Genomic DNA, 17,852 nt, shown 5'->3' with positions numbered 1-17,852 from the left:
CCTTGGGACCCAGGCGCAGAGAGTTTCAGACGCCACGGAGTTTAGATTTCTTTGGGGATGAGGCGTGGGGGGAGGGAAGAGGAGCCAGTCTGGCGTCATGAGGAGGCCAGCACATTGGAGGACTCACGGATAGATCATCCTCACAGATTGGGATGCTGAGCTCAGCGAGAAAGGTCCCAGCCCCAAGAAGAGGAGCTACCTGGGTACCTGAACTCAGAATGAGGGAGGAAGACGAGTTATTTTCCAGTTAGGATGAACTCACCTTAAAAGTGGTTGACAAGAAAAGATTATGCACAGAGAAGCAAAATAGGAAGAGGAAAGAAGAGTAGTGGGAGAGGAAAGGAGTTAGGAAGGCTAGAAAAAAGTATCAGAGCGAAGTGGTTTTATCACGGCTACACAAAACGGAGTGTGAAGGTGGGAGATGTGCGAGAGGGATGATAGGATTCCAGCTCTCTAGTTCCTTGTTTATTAAACATCGGTTAGTGCAGACTGTAAAACGTGTCTCCTCCTTATAGCTTGGCCTCCCCGCAGCGTACTATGTTTAGTGTACCTGACAGTACACGACTCACCTTTTTGCAGATTTTGAGTTCTTCAATATCTTGTGTTCTGCCAACCTCTAGTCTCCTTCTCTGACTTAACATATGTCAAAGTCTTTTTCAAGGTATTTCCAATATGTTGGAAGCAGAATTCAGACAATAGGTAGTCAATCTCTTATAACCAAAAATAGCTTTTGAAAAGTCATCTTGGAGGAACGCAAAAGGGCACTAGCAGCAACAAAACTAAGTCATTTCTATATTATTGAAATAACAATATTTGGTTGTGCTCTGAGCAACTTTTTTAGAAACCATATGGCAGAGGCAACAATAAGATATTTACAAGAACTACGTTGGGGAAGGCAAAATAAAAGTTCTGTTATTTCTGTGAAATGTGAAGGACTTCACAAAAAGTCAAGCATCTAGCTCTGTAAATTTAATCCCAAATATCAAGCTTGACTAAGGTTTTGAGAGGTTAGAATATATATATAGATGTTTTTTTTTTACTTTAAAAAATATATGTTTTAAAATAGAAATGAGGTTTCAATATACTGCCCCGGCCAGTGTCTAACTCCTGGGCTCAAGCGACTTCCCACCTCGGCCTCCCAAAGTGCTGGGATTATAAGAATGAGCCACTGCGCCCAGCCCAGAATATTTTTTATAAATTGTTAGTGTGAACTGATTGGCAACAACTCCACCCCATATGGAGATAAATTCTTATAAAGATGTTCTGTGTCTACAGCACAGCAGGTCATAAAGAAGTCAGGTGTGGGGGGGAGGATTTTTGTGTGAATAAAGATACTTGATTTTGAAGATTCATGAATATGACATAAGTGACCCCAGTGAGTGGGACTTTTGATAACCTTTATTAGCTCCAATAACAACCTGCCCTGGGCCATCTACATTTCCACCTAGCCGCATTATGACCTGTTTTAGAGATCGCAGGGAACAGTATGATCTTATCAGTGACTGGCTCACTGGCCTTGATGGCCTGTGGTCTAACCAACCAAAATAATGAGACCAAGAAAGCCCACTTGCCTAAGAATCAAACAAGGGAGTTTCCTGAGTGGAAGGTAGGAATCATACAGTTTAACTACCAATTCATGTTGAGATCTTTGTCAACAATGGAAAATATGAGACATTTCAGAAATTAAGCACTTCTATTATCTTGGTTTGGAGGAAGGGAAGAATATTGATACTTGAGAACTCGAACTTGTGTACGAATTTTGCCTTTGGTCCTGTTTGAATAACCAATATTTGCCTAAGCAAAAGGTCTTGCCACAAAGTGTAAGCTTAAGGTAGTGGAAAGCTATGGAGCTCAACCTATCAGGGTTTCAGTCCTGTTACTTACCACATGGTTTTTGGATTTGTAGAATGGGTATCAAAATAACACCTACCTCAGAAAGGATTGCTTTGAGTATTGAAATAGAAAATACATTGGAAACACAAAAGAGAGTTACCCACCCTCCTTCTCTGTTCAGCTTCTTTTCCATTAGATCCACACCCCATGCCAGATTGGAAATGGCTTAGGAGGCATGCCCATTTGCCACAGGCGTCAGCAAGTCCTGTTTACATTCTCCTTGAGCAAACAGTGGCCATTGAACACCCTCAACTCCAAAACAATCAGGGAGAGAATAAACCCATTATTATAGTATTCATTTGGCAATATGAACTGATCAAACAAGTTTGGGGGCTTCCAACCCCAAATGGTGAAAAACCAATTCAAGGTAGACCAGCTCTTCTCTGTTCTTTTTTTTTTTTTTTGGTGAGACAGAGTCTGGCTTTGTTGCCAGGCCAGGCTGGAGTGCAGTGGCATGATCTCGGCTCACTGCAGCTTCCACCTCCCAGGCTCAAGCAATTCTCCTGCCTCAGCCTCCCAAGTAGCTGGGATTACAGGCGTGTGCAACCACACCCGGCTAATTTTTGTATTTTTAGTAGAGATGGGGTTTCACCATGTTGGCCAGGGTGGTCTTGAACTCCTGACCTCAGGTGATCCACCCGCCTTGGCCTCCCAAAGTGCTGGGACTGCAGGCGTGAGTCACTGTGCCCAGCCACTCTTCTCTGTTCTTAATCTTCATATGAATTTCTTGTGAGCTGATGTTGGGTGTTGATGGCAGGGACTCTTATCAGGCCAAGGCTGACCCTAATGACAATAATATTGTTCCAGCATTGTTCGTGAAAGCTGAGGCATCCCTCTGGATGTAATCAGGAAACGGAGAGGTTTAGCTTGAGGCCTAAACTGAAGTGGCAAAGTGGGAGTTCTAGACTGCTGGACATGTGCTGGGGCTTGGCATTCCTCTCACAGTTTTATAATAATCAGGGTCACAAATGGAACTAAACATCCCATATGATATTCGTTTTCATGAATCGTTTCTTTAGCCAAGGCTAAGTGCTGACTGCGAGCCAAAGGAGCATTTCCCATGGTGCAGTGAAGCAAATCAAACCAAAGAGGAGCAGAAAGCTGCCTTTAACACGCTCTACCTTATCCTGAGGCTCCAGGGCTAATTGGCCTCAAAGGGGTTCCCCAGTCTATATTGAAAAGCCCATAGGTTAGGAATCTAGCAGACATGGATTGGAATAAAATTTGTTGAATGAGTGATGCCATTTAGTAAGGATGCTACTTTGAGAAGTTAATTAACTTCTGTCAGCATCAAATTCCAGATCTGTGAAATGGGGATGGTAATACCTATCTCACAGGGCTGTTGTAGGAATTAAATTAAATAAAATAACACGTGAAGTGCCTAGTACATACCCTTGATATATCGTAGGTGCTTAATAAACGTTGGCAGGAAGAACAGTTAAGTACACAGATAATGACGTATAAATGACGTCATAAGATTAACATGTGGTAAACAATGCAGGAGTGGCAATATAGAGGATGATAGGAAAAGAAAGAAGAAAACTAATTCAGGGCGGGGCACAGTGGCTCACACCTGTAATCCCAGCACTTTGGGAGGCCGAGGCAGGTGGATCACCTGAGGTTGGGAGTTCAAAACCAGCCTGGCCAACATTGAAACCCTGTCTCTACTAAAAATACAAAATTAGCCAGGTGTGGTGGTGCATGCCTGTAATCCCAGCTACTTGGGAGACTGAGGCAGGAGAATCACTTGAACCTGGGAGGCGGAGGTTGCAGTGAACTGAGATTACGCCATTGTACTCCAGCCTGGGCGACAAGAATGAAACTCCGTCTCAAAAAAAAAAAAAAAAGAAAGAAAGAAAGAAAGAAAATTAATTCAAACAGTTGGCACTTGACCTGCTTCTGTGATTGATAATCAGCAGCATTTCAGTAGGCAGAGATGGAGGAATGGTGTTTTCTAGATACAGGGAGGAGCTTGACGAAAGGTCCACATGTGGAAAATGCAAATGATCCTGGGACTTGCAAGCAGACCAGCTGGCTGAAATGTGCAATAGTGTGAGATACAAAGTTGATAAGGTTGAAAAATTCTAAATTAAGTGGAGAATCCCTGAAGGATTTCTGGCAGAGATAGCAGCCTGAGCAGAATGGATTAGCATGAATATAAAGTAAGCATGGTTGAGGTGGGCCAACAGATGAGAGCAGAGAGATGAGGCAAGGAGACCAATACTGAAGATATTACTGAAGTCAAGGAGGAGGTTAATAAAGGGACTGCCCTGGGATGGGGGCAGTGGAATACATGGAAAGGCGTCTGTGTGAAAAACATGCTGACGGTGGAGGTTAGAGGATTTGGCAACTGATTGATGGTGTAGGGTGATGGTGACGGGCGGGTCAAGGATTTTTGTAAGGATTTTGGAGTGGGAGAATGGTAGGAGTTACTATCCAAAATGCAGAAAGAACAGCTTTAGGGAGCAGAGTGTTCCCTGTTCTTAGTTCTGATGTCCCTGGGATCAGCCCCTGTAGTCAGGGGAGAAAGTCCTGAGCCTTTGGCACGCTACTTCACTTCGTGAGCACAGTGTCTAGGCTTTTCTATTTCCTCCTGTATTTGCTTCTTCTTCTTCTTCTTTTTTTTTTTTTTTTTGAGACGGAGTCTCGCTCTGATGCCCAGGCTGAAGCACAATGGTGTGATCTCCGCTCACTGCAACCTCCGCCTCCTGGGTTCAAGCAATTCTCCTGCCTCAGCCTCCCAAGTAGCTGGGATTACAGGTGCCCACCACCATGCCCAGCTAATTTTGTATTTTTATTAGAGATGGGATTTCATCATGTTGGCCAGGCTGGTCTCGAACTCCTGACCTCAGGTGATCTGCCCGCCTCGGCCTCCCAAAGTGCTGGCATTACAGGAGTGAGCCACCACACCTGGCCTAATTTTTTTTTTTGAGACAAGATCTGGCTCTACTCTGAAGGCTGGAATGTGGTGGTGCCATCTCAGCTCACTGCAACCTCCCCCTCCCAGGCTCAAGCCATCCTCCCACCTCAGTTGGGATTACAGGTGTGCACCACCATGCCCTGATAATTTTTGTAGTTTTGGAGAGACAGGGTTTCTCCATGTTGCCCAGGCTGGTCTCAAACTCGTGAGCTCTAGTGATCTGCCTGCCTCGGCCTCCCAAATTGCTGGAATTACAGGTGTGAGCCACCGCACTCAGCCTGCTTTTTTTTTTTTTCACATGTATGTCTCTCTAAACCATCTTATTTAGATCTGTTTATTTTTGACCTTTGTAAAAATATATTGCATTGTATATAGAGTTATAACATTTGCTTTTCTAACTCAACACTAAGCTTCTAAACTCATCTACGTTATTGTATGTTACTATATTTTGTGCATTTTCGGTGTTGTAAAATACTCCTTTGGTGAATATTCCACGATTTAAAAATTAGTTTTCCTGTTAATAGACATTTGGGTTTCCATTGTTTTGCTATTTCAAACAATGCTGCTGTGGACATTTTTGAACCTGTCTTCTGGTGTGCAGGTACACGTTTCTTGAAGGTATAAGCCTAGGAGTGGGGTGCTGGGTTGTGGGTTGTGTACAGATTCATCTTTACAGGAGAATGCTAAATTGTTTTCTGAAGTGAGTGAATTAATCATAATTTATTCTTCAGTGTCTCCAGAGATTGGGATTCTATTAAGGACCTTAGTCACCACTATGGTCTGATGTTTGTGTCCCCCCCAAATTCATACATTGATACCTAATCCTCAATGCAATGGTATTAAGAGGTGGGGCCTTTGGGAGGTGATTATATCCTATGGGATTAGTGCACTTATAAAAGAGGCCTGAGGGGCTGGGCACCATGGCTCATGCCTGTAATCCCAGCATTTTGGGAGGCCGAGGCAGGCTGATCGCTTGAGGCCAGGAGTTCAAGTCCAGCCTGGCCAACATGTCGAAACCCTGTCTCTACAAAAAATACAAACCCTAGCTGGTGTGGTGGTGCATGCCTGTAATTCCAGCTACTTGGGAGGCTGAGACACGAGAATTGCTTGAACCCGGGAGGCAGAGGTTGCAGCAAGCCAAGATCACGCCACTGTACTCCAGCCTGCATGACAGAGCAAGACTCTGTCTTAAAATAAAATAAAATAAATACAAGAGGCCTGAGGTAACTTTTTGCCCCCTCCACTATATGAGGACACGTAGACAGCACCATCTCTGAGGAATGGGCCCTCACCGGACACCTAATCTGCTGGTGCCTTGATCTTGGACTTCCCAGCCTCCAGAGCTGTGAGCAATCAATATCCATTGTTTATAAATTACCTAGTCTATGGTATTTTGTTATAGCAGACCAAACAGACTAGGCAGTCACTTTAGCCCCAGACATACTAAGTTAGGGCTTAACTGTGGGGACACTCTCTCTTCACAAGTAATGCTGTTTCTTCAGAGCTCTTGGGGGTCGTGTTTACCTAGACTTTTACAGCTTTCTTCAGTTTTCAGTTTTGTAATCTGATGTGTCGCAGGTGGGATGAGTTTTCTTCTATTTTGGAAACTGGACAGATGAATTCTCATTCAGATCACTCACTAAATAGAGTCTAGGTGAAAGCAACTTCTAGGGCCAGGCTTCTGGAAATTAGTAGCATCTTAAGGTGTCAAGGTAGGTAACATCTTAGGGTAAAACAGAAATGTCACTCAATAGGAGCTATCTACTGCTCTCTATTCTATCTGAGAGGAGTCTTAGCTATTGTAACGTCTTTCCGGGAAGTGCCCTGTGGGTAAAAATAACGCTTTGTATCCAGATTTGGTACAGTTTACAAAATTTTGAAATTTTTGGTACTTTTTTTGTCCCTTTTTGCATTCTGTATTTCTTGAATTTTTTTTCAATTTTTTTTTTGAGATGGAGTTTCCTTCTTGTTGTCCAGGCTGGAGTCCAGTGGCGTGATCTCGGCTCACTGCAACCTCCGCCTCCCAGGTTCAAGGGATTCTCCTGCCTCAGCCTCCCAAGTAGCTGGGATTACAGGCGTCTGCCATCACTCCCGGCTAATTTTTGTATTTTTCGTAGAGATGGTGTTTCACCATGTTGGCTACACTGGTCTCGAACTCTTGACCTCGGGTGATCCACCCCCCTCAGCCTCCCAAAGTGCGTGAGCCACTGTGCCTAGCTTTTGAATTATTACATTAAGAAAGTATCATTGTTATAAAAGCAATAAGGTTATTTTAAAATAGTATTCAATAGGCCAAAAGAGAATATGGAAGTAACAGCCTTGAACTCCTGGCCTCAAAGGATTCTCCTGCCTCAGTCACACTTTAGAGTTTCCCTTTACATTCAGGATGAATCCTGAAAAGAGGGGTAATGCTGCCTTAGACACTGGAGGGACTAAACTCTGACAAAAGAACATTACCAAGAACTATCTAGCCCTGTGAAATTTAGACAATTTCTGCAAATATGGATCTTTCATACTCCAGTGGCCCAATAATGGAGGTCTTCTTTGCCTGTGTATTACTTTTTTTTGAGACAGAGTCTCTCTCTGTCACCCAGGCTGGAGTGCAGTGGCACGATCTCAGCTCACTGCAACCTCTGCTTCCCGGGTTCAAGCAATTCTCCTGCCTCAGCCTCCTGAGTAGCTGGGATTACAGGCACCCGTCACCACGCCCGGCTCATTTTTGTATTTTGGGTAGAGACAGGGTTACACCATATTGGCTAGGCTGATCTCAAACTCCTGACCTTGTGATCCGCCCACCTTGGCCTCCCAAAGTGCTGGGATTACAGGCATGAGCCACCACAGCTGGCTCTTTTTTTTTTTTTTTTTGAGACAGAGTCTTGCTCTGTCACTCAGGCCAGAGTACAGCGGTGCAATCTCAGCTCACTGCAGCCTGTGCCTGTCGGGTTCAAGCGATTCCCATGCCTCATCCTCCCGAATAGCTGGGATTACAAGCGTGCACCACCACACTCTGCCATGTTGGCCAGGCTGGTTGGTGTTGAACTCCCAACCTCAAGTGATCTACCTGCCTCTGCCTCTCAAAGTGCTGGGATTACAGGCGTGAGCCACTGTGCCCAGCTTCAGATAACCTTTCCATTAGAGAAAAAAAAAAGGCAGGATGCAGTGGCTCGTCCTGGTAATCCCAGTACTTTGGGAGGCCATGGCCAGCTGATTGCTTGAGCCCAGGAGTTTAGGACCAGCCTGGGCAACATAGCAAGACCCCAACTTTACAAAACAGTTTTAAAAATTAGCTATGTGTGGTGGCCCACGCCTGTAGACCCAGACACTAGGGAGACTGAGGTGGGAGGTTCACTTGAACCCATGAGTTAAAGATTACAGTGAGCCGTGATCAAGCCACTACTCTCCAGCATGGGCAACACAGTGGGACTCTCTCTTTAAAAAAAAAAAGAGACTGGGTGCAGTGGCTGACACCTGTAATCCCAGCACTTTGGGAGGCCAAGGTGGGCAGATCACTTGAGCTCAGGGGTTTGAGACCAGCCTGGGCAACATGGTGAAACCCCATCTCTACTAAAAATACAAAAATTAGCTGGGCATGATGGTGTGCCCCTGTGGTCCCAGCTACTTGGGAGGCTAAGGTAGGAGGACCATTTGAACCCAGGAGGTTGAGGTTGCAGTGAGCCATGATGGCACCAGAGTAAGACCCTGTCTCACAAAAAAGGTAGGGGGATCTGTATTAGTTAGCTTTTGCTGTATAACAATCCACCCTGAGGCTTATTGTCTTAAACAGGACCCCTTGTTTAGCCCACAATCCTGTAGTTTGACTGGGCTAGGGCAGCGTGGCTGATCTATGCTGGGCTCCCTTGTGTGACTGGTCAGCTAGTAGATTGACTGCAAGCCAGATTACCTAAAATGCTTCACCCAGAGGTCTGACATTGACAGGCTGTTGGGAGCCCCTGCAAAGTCATTATGTAGGGGCATACATATGGGGATGGGAAGAATCTGTTGCCATTTTTGAAGCATACCACTAGGAAAAGCAGAGTTGATACAAATAACCAACCACTCCAATGGACCTATAGTTATAAATGTGGCTAATTACTAGGAAAGAAAAGTAAAGGATATGAGAGATTATTACAAAGACACCTACTTTACAGTATGCCACAAGATCTTTTATATACTTTCAGCATCTTTCTATAAAGACGACATATGAATATTTTTAATCACCATATCTGTTGGTATAGATCACTGCTTTAGGAATGCAGCAAGAAAACTACAGCACCATAGTCAAATTGCATAGTCAAGGAAAAGCATACAAAGTGTTGATTTGAATGAGATGAACTTTAAATTTCTCTATTCCCTTTTGGCTTATTGAATACTATTTTAAAATAATCTTATTGTTTTTGCAACAATTATACTCTCTTATTCTAATAATTCAAGAAATACAGAATGCAAAAAGGACCATGAAACTTACCCAGAACTTCATAATTGGTTAAGCTCATTGTAAACATTTCATTATATCTTTCCAGCTTTCTCTCCATACTTATAGACTTTCTAGACTTCTGTATGTATGGATATAAATATATACTTTTTTTTTGAGATAGAGTTTTTCTCTATCTCATTCCCAGGCTGGAGTGCAATGGCACGATCTTGGCCCACTGCAACCTCCATCTCCTGGGTTCAAGCAATTCTCCTGCCTCAGCCTCCCAAGTAGCTGGTACTACAGGCGTGGGCCACCACGCCCAGCTAATTTTTGTATTTTTAGTAGAGACAGGGTTTCACCATGTTGCCCAGGCTAGTCTCCAATTCCTGACCTCAGGTGATCTACCCCCTCAGCCTTTCAAAGCGCTGGGATTACAGGTGTGAGCCACCATGTCTGGCCATAAATATATAATTATCCATAAGTGTGATTATTCCACACATGCTCTTTCATAACCTACTTTTTTCATGCAATAATATTGCAGGGGGCATTGCTACATGTTAATAAATATAGGTCTACATCATCATTTTTCTCTTTAAGAGAAGGAGTCTCACTATGTTGCCCAGGCTGGAGAGCAGTGACTATTACAGGTGTCATCATGGTGCAGTATAACCTTGAACTCTTGGGCTCAAGGTATCCTCCTGCCTCAGCCTCCCAAGTAGCTGGGGCTGCAGGCTTGTGCCACCACATCTAGCTACTTTATTATTTTTAAGGCTGCATAGAGTTCCGTAGGCTGTATATAATATAATTTATATAACTAACCAATTCAGATAACCAACCAATTTCTATTAGAATGAAGAATACTGAAGTGAACACTTGCATATATAGTTGTAAACATTTGCTCAACTGTCATTCAGTTAACTCCTTAAATTATGTTCTTAGAAATGAGGATTCTTTGACCAAGGGCATATATATTTCATATTGTTCCCTATTTCTCCATTTATCTTTTGGAGAAATTGCATCAATTTTTACTTCTCATTAACCTTGCACACCGTCACCTTTTCTCACATCCTTGGCAATGCTATCAATCCTTTAAAACTTTCATAAATTAATAGGCAATGCACATGCATACTGCATTCTTGGTCCATAACTGAGGAATCCCACCTGTTTGCAAAAGGACCCTACTGGAGCTCCCAAGTGACCTCAGAGCATTTCTAGGGGTTATTACTTCAGTTGAGGGAGATTTTCTGGCTCCTCACTCTACCACTTTCGATTCCTTGTGTGTGGTCTCTCTTTTTTTTTTGAGAGAGACAGAATCTTGCTCTGTCACCCAGGCTGGACTGCAGTGGTGCAATCTCGGCTCACTGCAACCTCCACCTCCCAGGTTCAAATGATTTTCCTGCCTCAGCCTCCCGAGTAACTGAGATTACAGGTGCCCACCAACATGCCTGGCTAATTTTTGTATTTTTAGTAGAGATGGCACTATACCATGTTGGCCAGGCTGGTCTTGAACTCCTGATCTCAAGTGATCCACCCACCTCGGCCTCCCAAAGTGCTGGGAGTACAGGCGTGAGCCACCATGCCCAGCTGGTAATTTTTGTATTTTTTTAGTAGAGATGGAATTTCCCTATATGTTGGCCAGGCTGGTCTCGAACTCCTGACCTCAAGTGATCCAGCGCCCCTTGGCCTCTCAAAGTGCTGGGATTACAGGTGTGAACCAACACGCCTGGCCAAGCAGTCTGTTTTTTTTTTGTTTTTTTTTTTAAGACAGAGTCTTGCTCCGTCGCCAGGCTGTAGTGCAGCACAATCTCAGCTCACTACAACCTCCGCCTCCCGGGTTCAAGTGATTCTCCTGCCTCAGCCTCCCGAGTAACTGGGACTACAGGCGTGCACCACCAGGCCCGGTTGTATTTTTAGTAGAGACAGTGTCTCACCATGTTGGCCAGGATGGTCTCGATCTCTTGACCTTGTGATCTGCCCGCCTTGGCCTCCCCAAGTGCTGGGATTACAGGCGGGAGCCACCACGCCCGGCCAAGCAGTCTGTTTTTAATCCTGCACAATCTGGATACACAGTTTAGCACTTCCTAGGGTGATAAGAATGCATCTTCATACATAAAAACACACACACCAAGCAAAAAACACCACCACTACAGCAAGATGACACTAATGAGCAATGGACTTTTTTTCCAGGAGGAAAAGTTTTAATTTATTCACAGAAATAGCATAAAAATCCCCGTACATCATTCTTAATCTTCCAAATCCCTTCTCAGCTGCTTCCCCTCCACCCAACCAGGAGTGAAATGTTCCATCCTTCTCCCACACTACGCCAGCCTCCTCTCTTCTCTTTCACATTTCCCCACTTAGGTGGTCCCAGGGAGAAGCTCATTTGGCTTGAAAAGCCAAGTTGTTACTCACAAATAACCATTCCAATCGACTTGCAGTTATGCATTTCATTAAGTGCTATTCAGGAAAAGTGAAGGCTATGATGAGAGATTATTTCAAGGAGACTTAGATGGGGAAAGTGAGAGCAGGCCTTTCTGAGGAGTGAGTTTAAGCATGGATCTGAAGGGTGTGGAGGAGTTGGGCAGGCAAAGATAAGGGACAAACTCAGCCTGGTGCTCAGAGGATGGACAGAAGGCCAGTGTGGCTGAACCACATAAACTTACACTTGTAAAATAAAAAAGTGCAAGGCCAGGTGCAGTGGCTCACCCCTGTAATCCCAGGTATGATCCTTAAAAAACAAAGCAAGCAATACAGGAAAGTACAAGTAAAGAAAATAAAAATTTATCCCAATTTTAATCACTGAGAAATAATTCTAAAAAAGCACTTTTTGTTTTGAGATGGAGTCTCGCTCTGTTGCCCAGGCTGGAGTGCAGTGATGCAATCTCAGCTGGCTGCAACATTCGCCTCCTGGGTTCCAGCAATTCTCCTGCCTCAGCCTCCCGGGTAACTGGGATTACAGGCACGCGCCACCATGCCCAGCTAATTTTTGTATTTTTAGTAGAGATGGAGTTTTTTCATGTCGCCCAGGCTGTTCTCAAACTCCTGACCTCAAGTGATCCGCCTGCATTGGCCTCCCAAAATGCTGGGATTACAGGTGTCAGCCTCCATGCTTGGCCTGTAGCATGGATTTTTAATGAGATCATTAGCCCTCTCCATCTGTGGTCAGCTGACAGGCTTGGACAGCTTTAGCTGTGAGGAAGGCGAAGAGTGCTGATTTTCACCAGGGAATCACTGAGACATGGAGGGCCAGGCTCAAGAGCTTGTCTGCTTTATCAAGCTGCCAGCTTGTCCGGATCAGGGCAGATGGGCCGGGTGGAGAATTCTGCCAAATTTTTTGAAAACAAGTCAAACTCTTCCTTTCCTCAGTCTGTATTGTCCCTCTGGTGAGTGATAAAAATTGGGCTGTTTGTCACATTTCTTTCTTAAGCTCTCCTTCTATGTCATACCAGATAAAAGAACACAACAGATAATTATAGTTAGTGCTTGACAGCTGCTGAAAATACAAAAATATCTTCTCATATTTCCTGGGCCCTCCACTGTTCTAATTCTTTTTTTTCTTTTCTTTTTTTTTTTTTTTAAGATGGAGTCTTGTTCTGTCACCAGGCTGGAGTGCAGTGGTACAATCTCGGCTCACTGCAACCTCCACCTCCCAGGTTCAAGTGATTCCCCTGCCTCAGCCTCCCAAGTAGCTGGGACTACAGGTGCGCGCCACCATGCCTGACTAATTTTTTGTATTTTAGTAGAGATGGGGTTTCACCATGTTGACCAGGATGGTCTCGATCGCCTGACCTTGTAGTCCACCTACCTTGGCCTCCCGAAGTGCTGGGATTACAGGTGTGAGCCACCGCACCCGGCCTTCAAATTCTTTCAAGTCTGAGAAGGCTGATATGATGTTACCTTTTTATTTTATTTATTTATTTTTTTGACACAGGGTCCTACTCTTCACCCAGGCTGGAGTGCCGTGGCATGATCACTGTTCACGGCAGCCTTGAGCTTCTGGGCTCAAGTGATCCCTCCCACATTAGCCTGAGTAGCTGGAACTACAGGCACATGTCACCACATTTGGCTAATTTTTAAATTTTTTCAGAGACTAGGTCTCACCATGTTGTCCAGGCTGGTCTCGAACTCCTGGGCTCAGGTCATCCTCCCACCTTGGCCTTCCAAAGTGGTGGGATTGCAGACATGAGCCACTGCACCCGGCCTGCTTTTTTTTTTTTTTTTTTAAGTCTTTTCTTTGAGACAGAGTCTCGCTCTGTCACCCAGGCTAACGTGCAGTAGCTTGATCTCAGCTCACTGCAACCTCCACCTCCTGGGTTCAAGAGATCCTCCAGCCTTAGCCTCCTGTGCAGCTGGGATTACAGGCACATGCCACCACACCCAGCTAAGTTTTATATTTTTATAGAGACAGAGTTTCACCATGTTGGCCAGGCTGGTCTTCAACTCCTGACCTTAAGTTATCCACCTGCCTTGGCTTCCCAAAGTGCTGGGATTCCACGCATCAGCCACTGCACCTGGCCTCATTAAAGGCACTTTTAAAAGATCCACAAAACTATGCAGCATGAAAAATAAAATAAATTGAGTTTCATAGGCCTAGAATGTGGTTTTCTAAGTATGAACCTTACTGCTAATACAAAATGAAAAGCAAACAGAAAAATTGGACTCTAATTGTAATAAACCTGCATGCTAATTGGGGCATCCTTTTCCTGACCTGATGCAAAACAATAAAGGAAAACTGAAATTGGCTAATTTTGTGCTTGAAATCAATTACTTTGACCTCCCATCCCAATCACATGAAAATAGAGTGGCTAGTAACCCACTCTGGGGAGTGTCACCTAGATATAAAACTGTAACTTCATAACATTGCTGGTGTTGAGGTGAATCTTAGTGGTCATCCAGTCCCAAGGCATCCTTGCCAGCCCCCTACAATACCTGGATGGGCGCTTATCTTCAGGTAGGCCTGAGCCTTTCTCGTAAAGAGGAGCTCACTATTTCTAAAGGAAACCTGTGCCATTGGGTTAAAAAAGTATTAACTTTTAAACATTGGTAGTTGTTAAGCAGTTGTTGAATATTTTGAGCCAAAATTTGTTACCTCCCTTTCTAGATTTTACATGCTTCAGAATTTTCTCCTTTAGGTTTGAGACCAGAGCCCAAATGGATCTAAACAGGCTCTTTGTACCACTCTGCAAATTCTCTCATTTTCTGTTGCCCAAGACCAAGGATATTATCTCCATAGAGTGCCATTTCCCAGCTTATTAAATAAGAGAAATCATCAGTTTCTTAAAGGTTAGACTGAGAACCTGAGCCCTGAACATTTAACATCTACCTGTAGCTCATTCTGGGATGCATTTAAGAAAGTAATCATCAGAGTATTTTACAGTTTGAAGATGTCAGTGACAGATTGCCTCTGGGGCTCATGGGTCATTGTCATGTTTTTACCAAATAGTTATTTTTCCTCTTATAGTTTTAATTTTTAATCCTCTGAAATTTAAAATAAACCCCTCATTAAGTATTTATTAAACATAATGGACTGAAAGAGACATAGAAGAATTATATGATATAAAACCAACTTTGGCCTGGGAGCGGTGGCTCACACCTGTAATCCCAGCACTTTGGGAGGCCTAGGCGGGTGGATAACCTGAGGTCAGGAGTTCGAGACCAGCCTGGCCAACATGGTGAAACCCCGTCTCTACTAAAAATACAAAAATTAGCTGGGCGTGGTGGCACACGCCTGTAATCCTAGCTACCCGGGAGGCTGAGGCAGGATTCACTAGCTTGAATCCAGGAAGTGGAGGTTGCAGTGAGCCGAGATGGTGCCATTGCCCTCCAGCCTGGGCGACAGAGTGAGACTCCGTCTCAAAAAAACCAACGAAACAAAACAAAACAAAAACACACGCAAAAAACCCAACTTTGATGGAACACACAGCCTTTAAGGGAACGAGTGGTTGCCAGCAGTTACAGAGATCAAGTGCATGATAGAATGAGGCCAGTTGGGAAGGAGCAGTGGACAGAGCGCAGCCTCTGGAGACGGGCTTCATACCCCAGTTGGAGCTTCCCTCACTGTAAGACTCAGGCAAACTGCTGAATCTCAGCATCTCACTTACCAAAGGAGCTAATCCTATTTAATTTGAAGGACCACTGTGAAAATTAGAAAGGAGAAATAAGACGTGCACTAGTTATATTAGTTACCTTGGGCTGCCTCAACAAAGTATCACAAACTGGGTGGTTTAAAGCAACAGAAATTTATTTCCTTGTGTTCTGCAAGCCAGGAGTCTAAAACCAAAGTGCCAGCAGGGCCATGCACCCTCTGAAGGTTCTAGGGAAGAACCTTCCTTGCCTCTTCCAGCCTCTGGTGGTTGCCAGCAATCCTTGGCCTTTCTTGGCTTACAGCTCCATCACTCCAACCTCTGACTTCACTGTTACATGGCCTTCCTCCTGTGTGTGTCTCTGGGTCTTCTCATGGCATAAGGCCTTGAAATTTGGGCCCATCCTAATCCATTAGGACTTCATCTTAACTAACTGTATCTGCAAAGACACTGTTCCAAAGAAGATTACATTCTGAGCTCCAGGGTGGGCAGGAATTTTGGAGGGACACTATACAACCCAGTGCACCGGCACGTAGTATAGACTCAATAAGTAGAAGCTGTTATGGTTATCAAGTGCCAAAGTGCCAATGAGCAGAGAAAAATTATTTGTATGGGTTGGAGTGGTTAAGGAGAGCTTCACAGAAGGAGTAAGAGTCACGGAGGGCTTCAAAGAAGTACTAAAATTTAGATAAGAACTAAAAATATATAGAGTCTCTCAGGTGGAAAGAATAGCATATCAATATTTTATTTTATTTTTAAAATTATATATATATATTTATTTTTATTGAAAATAGAGACAAGGGCTCACTATGTTGCCCTGTTGCCCAGGCTGGTCTCCAACTCTTGAGCTCAAGTGATCCTGGCACCTCGGCCTCCCAAAGTGCTAGGATTACAAGTGCAAGCACTGCACCCGGCCAGCATATCAATATTTTAAAAATAGAGTTATTAACCTTGTAAAATCAGCTACTCATGAGACAGAAATCTCCTTTGGCCCAATAATGGGAATTAAAAACTATAATCTTTTTCAAAATGGTTTAACTATTAATGCATATTTTAGTTACCTATTGCTTCCTAACAAATTACCCTAAAACTTAGCAGCTTAAAATAACAAACATTTATTAATATTAGCTGGACATGGTGACGTAAATCTGTAGTCTCAGCTACTCGGGAGGCTGAGGCAGGAGGATCACTTGTGCCCAGGAGTTTGAGACCAACCTGGGCCGCATAGCAAGACTCTCTCTCTAAAAATAAATACCAAACACTTACTATCTCACAATTTCTGTGGACAGGAATTCAGGAGCAGTTTAGCTGGGTGATTCTGGCTCAGAGTCTCTTAGGAGGTTACAGTCAAGATGTCCTCCAGGGCTGCAGTCATCCAAAAGCTTGTTTGGAACTTGAAGATCCAGTTCCAAGATGGTTCACTCACACAGCTATGGCAGGGGCCTTGGTTCCTCAAGCATGGCCTCCTCCATTGGGCTGCTTAAGTGTTTTTATGACATAGCAGCCAGCTTCCTCCAGAGCAGGTAATCAGAGAGAGAGAGCAAGGAAGATGCCACCATGCCTTTTATGACTCAATCTCAGAGGTCACACACTGTCACTTTTACCACATTCTGTTCATCAAAAGCAAGTCACGAAATTCAGTGCACCTTCCAGGGGAGGAGGATGAAGCTCTAATTCCTGTTGAAAGGAGAACCACACCATGGCGTATAATGAAAGCATCCATTCCTTTAGCTGTTGGACTAGTTTCCGGCATTGGACGTTCTTAAATCTCCATGTTATTATTATTATTTGTTAATAAAATAATCATTTTGAGCACTCACAGTGTGCCAGGTGCTGTACTTGAAGCTGGGAATTTGGAATGAATTGATCCAGTGCTTGCCCTCAAGGGGTTTACAGGTTAGTGAGGGAAAGGGAATAGTCTGTAAATATAATGCACGTATATAAGAGATAAAAGTGAATATAAACAGAGGGCTTTGGGTTTGCAACTCTAAGAGGGAAACTGAAGAAATTAGAGAAAGCTTCAGGGGCCGGAGGCATCTGAGGGCCTAGGGCAGTACCCAAACCTTAGCCCAACCCCTGGTATAGAGTAGTTCCTGGGCAGGTCATTGAAGAGGGACATTTGCGCCTGGAGATGGGAATGTGTAGGACTTGTAGGTGGGAATGTCAGGTTGTCCAGGGGCACTTTAGTGGAAGGGGGAGAAAAGGAAGAGTTTGAGGCCAGACTTGGAGGCCCTTGGAGAATGTGGTAAGGAGAAAGATTAGACTTGATTATGAACACACTGGAGAATGACTTGTGTTTTTGAGCAGGGGAGTGATATGCTTAGATACTTGTTTTGGACAACAGAAAAAAATGGAGCCAGAGAAACTAATATCTTTGTGTATATGAACTCATTCATTTATTCAAAATTTATTGCAGACCAACCAGGCTTTTTTTTTTGAGACTGAATCTTGCTCTGTCACCCAGGCTAGAGTGCAATGGCATGATCTCAGCTCACTGCAACCTCCGCCTCCTGGGCTCAAGCAATTCTCCTGCCTCATCTTC

General features: G+C 44.1%; 1 protein-coding gene across 10 annotated transcripts in view; it reads left to right on the top strand.

The window, feature by feature from the left end:
* The window catches only part of ELAPOR1 (endosome-lysosome associated apoptosis and autophagy regulator 1), a 91,262-nt gene that overhangs the window by 1,537 nt on the left and 71,873 nt on the right, over window positions 1-17,852 (top strand). The window lies entirely within an intron of this gene.

Source organism: Pan paniscus, chromosome 1 (assembly GCF_029289425.2).
Source record: "Pan paniscus chromosome 1, NHGRI_mPanPan1-v2.0_pri, whole genome shotgun sequence".
NCBI lineage: Eukaryota > Metazoa > Chordata > Mammalia > Primates > Hominidae > Pan > Pan paniscus.
The sequence above is the reverse complement of the archived record's forward strand: the minus strand, read 5'-3'. Positions and strand labels throughout refer to the sequence as shown.